The sequence below is a fragment of the Miniopterus natalensis genome, chromosome 1 (genome assembly GCF_054644295.1).
Source record: "Miniopterus natalensis isolate mMinNat1 chromosome 1, mMinNat1.hap1, whole genome shotgun sequence".
Taxonomy (NCBI): Eukaryota; Metazoa; Chordata; class Mammalia; order Chiroptera; family Miniopteridae; genus Miniopterus; species Miniopterus natalensis.
Window position 1 is genome coordinate 151,785,054 of NC_142081.1, and position 7,789 is coordinate 151,792,842.

A 7,789-nucleotide genomic window follows, 5' to 3' on the forward strand; every position below is an offset into this window, starting at 1 on the left:
AAAATATGTGAGCATATAGACTCCTACTTTTTGTCACCTACTATCTTTTGTCCATATTTATCAACATTTAAAGAAATAACCTCCAATAATAAAATTATCTTTCTTAAGAAACAATTTTTCATGTAATTCTTTTTCTTTAAAATGTTATTGGCAGCACATACTGCTAGTACACGAAGTCCTCACTTAACATTGTCGATAGGTTCTTGAAACTATGGCAAAATGATCTGTAATGAAGCCAAATTTACCATAGGCTAGTTTATATAAATATATAAGTAAGAGTTAAGTTCCTAGGGCAGCTCATCAACATTATAACAAAACAACATTGAACAAACAGGTATTGTTTGAGGACCTACTATATTAGTTATTTATGCAATGATCAGGAAATAATCAACACTTTTTTCAGTATGTCATGCGTGTGTCATAAGGAGAAAATACTTCACAAAGAGTTCATATAGTACCATGATCATTGGGCGCTTCTTATTCTGCCTCACAAGACCCTATTTTAGAACCCAAATAGCTGGATTGTGGTCACCAAGTATGAATAGGTATGTCATAGACTAAGAGAAACAGCAGCCCTTTGGGGAAGAATCAAAAATGCCAACCAAGTTAGCATGAGAGATTGGACCAGGTGAGGAGAAAGAAAAAAAAAAGACAAAAAGGAGCACTGGGTAACAACTAAAGTCAGAGAGTGTAGAGTCATCACACTCTCTGTGATAAAAATCAAGTAATACGAAGGGCCGGTTTATATCAAGGGCTTACTATGTGCAATACACTTTTATTAAAAAATTTTTTTAATTCAATCTTCACAGTAGCCCTGTTAGGTAGGTGTTACCATAAAGTTATAGATGAAGGAAATGAATTACCCAAGGTTAAATAGATTGCCCAAGGTCGTGAATCTAGCAACTCATGGAGCTAGGATTAAAACCATGTTACATCTGGAATCAGAGCCTAGATCTCCAGGCATTTAGACTATAGCACCTCTTGCTAGAAAAAGGAAATGGTTCAGGGATTTAAATAGTGAACAGGCTGGAATGATGGACTAGGCTGAACAAAGGGGTTTTGGAACAAAGTTCTAGAGCACGTCTCCTCCTCCTGCACATGGTTTGTCTTAAAGTAGCCATGTTCACAAACTGTTATCTGACAAAGCAGCACTAATCAACTAACCCTTCTCCCCTGAGCACACTTTCTTAGAGTATCATCTAGGAATCAAGACGATGCAGCTCCGACTTTTCAGTTAGGCTGATTCATAAGTCAGTGACACTTCTTAATAATTGCCATGATGATGATATTGATAGTAGCTATTATTGTATTGAGCACTTATTATATGTCAAGAACTGTGATTCACTTGTACAAAATAGGCTAAAATCCTGCCTTATTTTTGAGTAGTAATTGTGTGTGTGTGTGTGTGTGTTGTACTTGTATGTGTGCGTGTTTATGTGAATTTCCAATTAACATGAGTGAATTTGCAAAGTCATTTAAAATATGTTTTTCTTATGGCCAGTGGAGAACTACAGCCAGCACAGATTACACACTAAAATCAATACTATATGCAAATCATAATTTTTTCAACATTACATCATAGGTTTATAAATTTACCAAAGATAATGCAGTTATACTCTTTTACAAAAAGGGTGCTTCTAAAGTAGAATTTGGGATATTTACCTCTGTAATACACTATTCCACTGAATAGTAGAAATGAAGAAAGGAAAAGAAAAAGGAAGAAAGAATATTCTATATATTGGCTTAATGTATTTCAATGATCTATAATGATAATTTCATGCATTACATTTCCTCATATTAATAAATTGACAAAAATAAATTTTGTGGAAGATTGAGTCCACAAAGTTTTGAGCGAAATAATATACTTAGAAGTCAAAGTGCCACCATCCCCACTAGAGTTAGCATTTGCTATCAGTTCCAGTTGGCTTACTTATAATTTTTTGTTCGAGTCCTCTGTTATCCGTCAAGTCATTGCCTGTCAAATGTACTATCATTTTGTTTCTATCCTACCTGGAGGTTGCCAATGATTGATGTGAAGGTCACTAGTGTCTGTAGTGGCTGTTGTTTCCATATTGTTGCTTAAAAGGCCAAGAGAATGCATCCTGTAGATTACCTTTTCTATCTGGCCCCAAGAGAGTGTTGCCTCGTTCTTTCTTTGTCTCAGAAACTTGAAGGAAATGGTTGTCTTGTTTTATTTTTCCCACTGAGCTTCATTGTCAGGACTCAAGTAGTACAAATCCCTGTGTCTGTGTTGGGGAATCATGAGATGTGCGTGTCATAAAGGACAAGAACAGAGGACATTATGAGCTGTACACATTCATACCCTACAGTTTCCACACAAGTCCAATAGCCTTGAACCTCTCTTCTGAATTCAACTTCTTCTTTAGTATAAGTTCCTTTCTAGGAGGCTTCACACATTCACAGAATGGACTTCTGGAATGTATGTCCCTCCTACACTGCTCAAACATGTCTAAATTCTTAAGTGAACCTATCTCAGCTAGAAACAAAAAGGTGTCACTTACCTACCTTTAATAACAAAGCATTTTCCTACAGCTGTTACGTTTTTGATTAGTTCAAAGAATCATGAAACCTATAAACTGGAAAAAATATATGCTAGATATTGTCTTCTCCAACTTAGGTCAAGAAAGATTAAATATCTACATTGTCTTATGGCTTTTTCTACAATATACTGGTATAACTAAAAAAGATCAGTAACATTTTCTAAATAAAGACTTGATGTTCACTAAAGGCAGTTAGGCTCTCTTAGAAACCTTTAAATGTTTATCTGGCAGCCTATAACAGAACATTTAGAAGGTCTTTCAAGTAAGACCTTTGCTTAATCACAGGATTGAGTCGAATAATTTATTTGACCATGAAATCTGCAACATTTTCTTATTTTTAATTGCTGGTCCTTTTTGTTCCTCCTCAAAATTATGCTCTGACTTCTCATTTGTTTTTTCTTACATACTCTTTCCTGCAGTGAAATCACCTGCTTTCATGGTTTCTGTTGCCATTTGTCTTCAGACGATGGTCGAGTCTACATTTCTAACTCTCTCCTCCACTACAGCCTCATCTTGTTCCATAAAGCACCACTTTTCAGTCCTAGTACCACTCAGCTTGAACCAAACCAAGCTCATCTTCCAGCCTTAGTAACCAAACTTCTGAATTTCCCTGGCTGTAGCGGTAACATTGACAGTGTCTGAGGCTACTACAGTAGGAGTCTGGATGAATATTTCTCTTTTTCTTTCTTTCTTTCTTTCTCCAATCAGCAGTCAAATTCACAGATTCTTCCTTAGATATATTTCTGCATTTATCTTCTCCACTCAGTTCACATCATCACCACCCCAATCCATACCCTCATAATTTCAGAGCCACTTTCTTTCTACTGCCTCCAAACAATGCTCTAACACCACCCCTTTCCTTCTAATCCACCTGCTCTCTTATTGCCAAATTAGCCTTCTTAAAATCTGTTTTCCCTGTACCATTATAGGGAAGGGAAAGAGAGGAAGCTAACTCTATTTAGCAGCTAGCCATGACTTTGGCACTTCACGTTACCTCATGAAGTCCTCTCACCCAATACCCTGAGGCAGATATTAAGATTCCTGTTTTACAGATGATGAGAGGAAGAGTCAGAAAGGTCAACAACTTGCTCAAGATCAGCCACAGCTAATTATCAGTGGACCTGGTGTTTGAACCTGTGCTACCTCAATCACACCCTGCTGAATCCCTAGCTTTTAAAAAAACTATATAGTATTTCTCTTTTTTATTTTTTTACTTTTATTTTTTAAATTAAATTTATTGGGGTGACATTGGTTAATAAGATTATATAGGCTTCAGGTGTACAAGTCTGTGATATATCCCCTGTATGTTGCATTGTGCACCCACTACCCAAAGTCAAATCTTTCAAGTGTTCATTACCTAGCCCCCTACTCATTGAGAGTTTATGTTTTGAGCATCTACAGTGTAGAAGGAACATCATGAAAAACAAAGATCAGTAAGAAAGAGAGACCCTCCCTCCAGGGACTTACAGTCTAGGAGGAAAGACAACATATGAAAATAACTAACTGCAGGAATTTTTATCTGTTTCATTCCCTGTTGTATCCCTAACATCTAGAAGAGTTCTGCGTTAGTTTCCTAGGGCTGCTGTAAGAAATTACCACAAATGAGGAGGCTTAAAACAAAAGGAATTTATTCCTTCCCAGTTTGGGCGGCTAGAAGTCCACCATCAGGATGTCCATGGGGTTGGTTCCTTTCGGAGGATCTGAGGAAAAAAAACCTGTCCCACGCATCTCTCCCTGCTTTGGGCGTTGCTTAGCTTGTAGCTGCAACGCTCCAAGCTCTGCCTCCCTGTCACATGGCCTTCTTCAGTGTAACCTATCTCTGCCTCTGTTTCTCTGCGTCCCCGCGTCTCCCTGACCTCTCAAGGAACAAGGCCATGCGGGCTCCAACCTGATCCGGTGTGCCTGCACCTCCGCGGCTGAAAAGGTGCTCTTTCCAGGTAAATCCACGGGTTACAGGCGAGCACTTGGGGGGACGCTGTCCACACGCCTACTACAGGACGGCTGGCACATAATAGCCACTCCACAGCTCTCTGTTGGGTAAAGAAACCGTACGAAAGGGAGGATGTTGCGCTTCGCGGCCCCGCGGGCGCCCCGCGGTCACACGGGGCCCCGCCCCCGCCCCGCCCCCACGCGCGCGGTCACCGCCGTCGCCGTCACCAGGGGAACCGGCGGCGCCCTCCAGCCCGCCCGCGGGGAGCTGGTTTCATGGCAGCGACGAAGAGAACAGATTTGGGGCTGTTGGTGGGGGCCGTGGATCAGGGCACCAGCTCGACGCGCTTCTTGATTTTCGATTCAAAGACGGCCGACCTCCTCTGCCATCACCAGGTGGAAATCAAACAGGAGTTCCCCCGGGAGGGATGGGTGGAGCAAAACCCCAAGGAAATCCTGCAGTCGGTCTACGAGTGTATAGACAAAGCCTGCGAGAAGCTGGCGCGCCTCAACGTGGACGTCTCCAGCCTGAAGGCCATCGGGGTCACCAACCAGAGGGAGACCACCGTGGTCTGGGACAAGGTCACCGGGGAGCCGCTCTACAGCGCGCTCGTGTGGCTCGACCTTAGGACCCAGCCCACGGTTGAGAGCCTCAGCCGGCGGATCCCGGGAACCAGCAACCTGGTCAAGTCCAAGACCGGCCTCCCGCTGAGCACCTACTTCAGCGCCGTGAAGCTGCGCTGGCTGCTGGACAACGTGGAGGAGGTCCGGCGGGCTGCGGGCGACGGCCGGGCTCTGTTTGGCACCGTGGATTCCTGGCTCATCTGGAACTTGACGGGAGGGGCCCACGGAGGGGTCCACTGCACGGATGTGACCAATGCGAGCAGGACGATGCTCTTCAACATCCATTCTTTGGAATGGGACCAAGAGCTCTGTGAGTTTTTTGAGATTCCAATGGTAATGCTTCCAAATGTCCGGAGTTGCTCTGAGATCTACGGCCTGATGAAATCTGGGACCTTGGAAGGTGTGCCGATATCGGGGTGTCTGGGGGACCAGTCCGCGGCCCTGGTGGGACAGATGTGCTTCCAGGATGGACAGGCCAAAAACACCTATGGAACGGGCTGCTTCCTGCTGTGTAACACAGGCCCCAAGTGCGTGTTTTCGGAGCACGGCCTGCTGACCACAGTGGCCTACAAGCTCGGCAGGGACAAGCCCGTGTGCTACGCCCTGGAAGGCTCTGTGGCTATAGCAGGTGCCCTTATTCGCTGGCTCCGAGACAATCTTGGAATTATAAAGAGCTCAGAGGAAATTGAAAAACTTGCTAAGGAAGTAGGTACGTCTTACGGCTGCTATTTCGTCCCAGCCTTTTCAGGGCTATATGCACCCTACTGGGATCCCAGTGCGAGAGGGATCATCTGTGGGCTCACTCAGTTCACCAATAAATGCCACATTGCCTTTGCCGCGTTAGAAGCCGTGTGTTTCCAAACCCGAGAGATTTTGGATGCCATGAACCGCGACTGTGGAATTCCACTCAGACACCTGCAGGTAGATGGAGGAATGACCAACAACAAAATCCTCATGCAGCTGCAAGCGGATATTCTGTGCATCCCCGTGGTGAAGCCCTCCATGCCAGAAATAACTGCCCTGGGAGCCGCCATGGCAGCGGGGGCTGCAGAAGGGGTTGGGATTTGGAGTCTGGAACCCGAGGACCTGTCCGCCTTCACAGTGGAGCGGTTTGAACCCCAGATCAACGCTGAGGAAAGTGAAATTCGTTATTCTATCTGGAAGAAAGCTGTGATGAAGTCAATGGGTTGGGTTACAACGGAGTCTTCTGAAAGCAGTGATCCTAATATCTTCTCTAGTCTACCCTTGGGCTTTTTTGTAGTGAGTAGCATGGTAATGTTAATCGGAGCAAGGTACATCTCAGGTACCCCATAAATAAGGCCAACTCCTGTATTCCAACAATGCGAGCTCTTTACCCAATGAGAGACTCCAGCGATTCTGCCTCTTAATGTGACCACACTATTCACAGACTCTGATTTTATTTATAAGCCACTTGCTGCGTGACCCTCCAAGTAGACCTGTGGCTCGAAATAAAGAAAGTGCTGCAGAAAGAAAAAAAATCACATTGGTGTTTCTGACTAATTTTTAAAGCTCTTTATAATTTTCTTAACCTTATAAGTAAATCTTATCTCTCACTATACTCAAACATAAAACTTATTTGTCAGTTGGTCTAATTTCCTCCCTAACCCTCATGTTCCCATTCCTGATCCCCTAATTACATATATGCAAGACATTATTGCTCACTCAAGTTCATTTGTTTATGCTATTTCTTTAGCTTCAACAATACTTCTTCTCCAGCCATTCACCTCCTATTTATTTTTAAATGTTTTGGTCTGAATGTGTCCTCCCAAAATCCATATGTTGAACCCTAAACTCTTTGGAGTGACGATATTAGGAGGTAAGGCCTTTGAAAGGTAATTAAGTCATATGGGTAGAATCCTTGTGAAAGGCATTAGCGTCTTATAAATGAGCTTTCGGAGAGATCCCTAACCCTTCTACCATGTGAGAACACAGTGAAAAGGGGTTGGCTATAAACCAGAAAGAGGGTCTCTCACTTGACCAGAACCCTGAGAAATAGATTTCTGTTGTTTACAAGATATACAGTTTATGATATTTGGTTATAGCACCCCAAACAGGCTAAGACATCTTCCAAGGCCTATTAAAATGTCCCATCTTTCAAAAGCATTTTATTACCTTATGCCCCCACCTCCTTTCTCTAAACTTCTAAAAAGCAATTGCATTTTTTTCTGCATCACTTGAAATTTCAGTTACCTATTTATTTGTAACTACTCCCAAACTCAGTGGCTTGCAACAACAGCATGACGTAAGGATCCAAGATGACCTCACCTCCATGTCCGACAGGTGGTATTGGTGTTGGTTAAGGCACCTCAATCTTTCTCCATTGGCCTCTCATCCTCTGGTTGGCTAGACTAGTTTCCTTCTGTTTCAATCCCAGGGGAGATGGTTATGGTAGAAGCTGCAATGCCTCTCAAGATGTAGACTCCAGAATTCAACATCATTTCCACTACATTCTATGGTTATAATAAGTCACAAGGTGAGCCCAGACTCAAAGGTCAGAGGAAAAGTCTCCATCTCTTGGTAGGACAAGCAGCAAAGTCACACTGCAGAGAAGAATAAGAGAAGAGAAAAAAGGCTGTGGTCATCTTTGAAAACAGTATACAACACTTGGGATATAATGACACACTCTCTCTTATTGCTCTCCAATCACATGTGTT

The 7,789-nt window shown here is 43.0% G+C and overlaps 1 pseudogene; it reads left to right on the forward strand.

Moving 5' to 3' along the window:
* Positions 1-4,766: 4,766 nt before the first annotated feature.
* On the forward strand, positions 4,767-6,428 carry LOC107529706 (glycerol kinase pseudogene; annotated as a pseudogene).
* Positions 6,429-7,789: the final 1,361 nt, after the last annotated feature.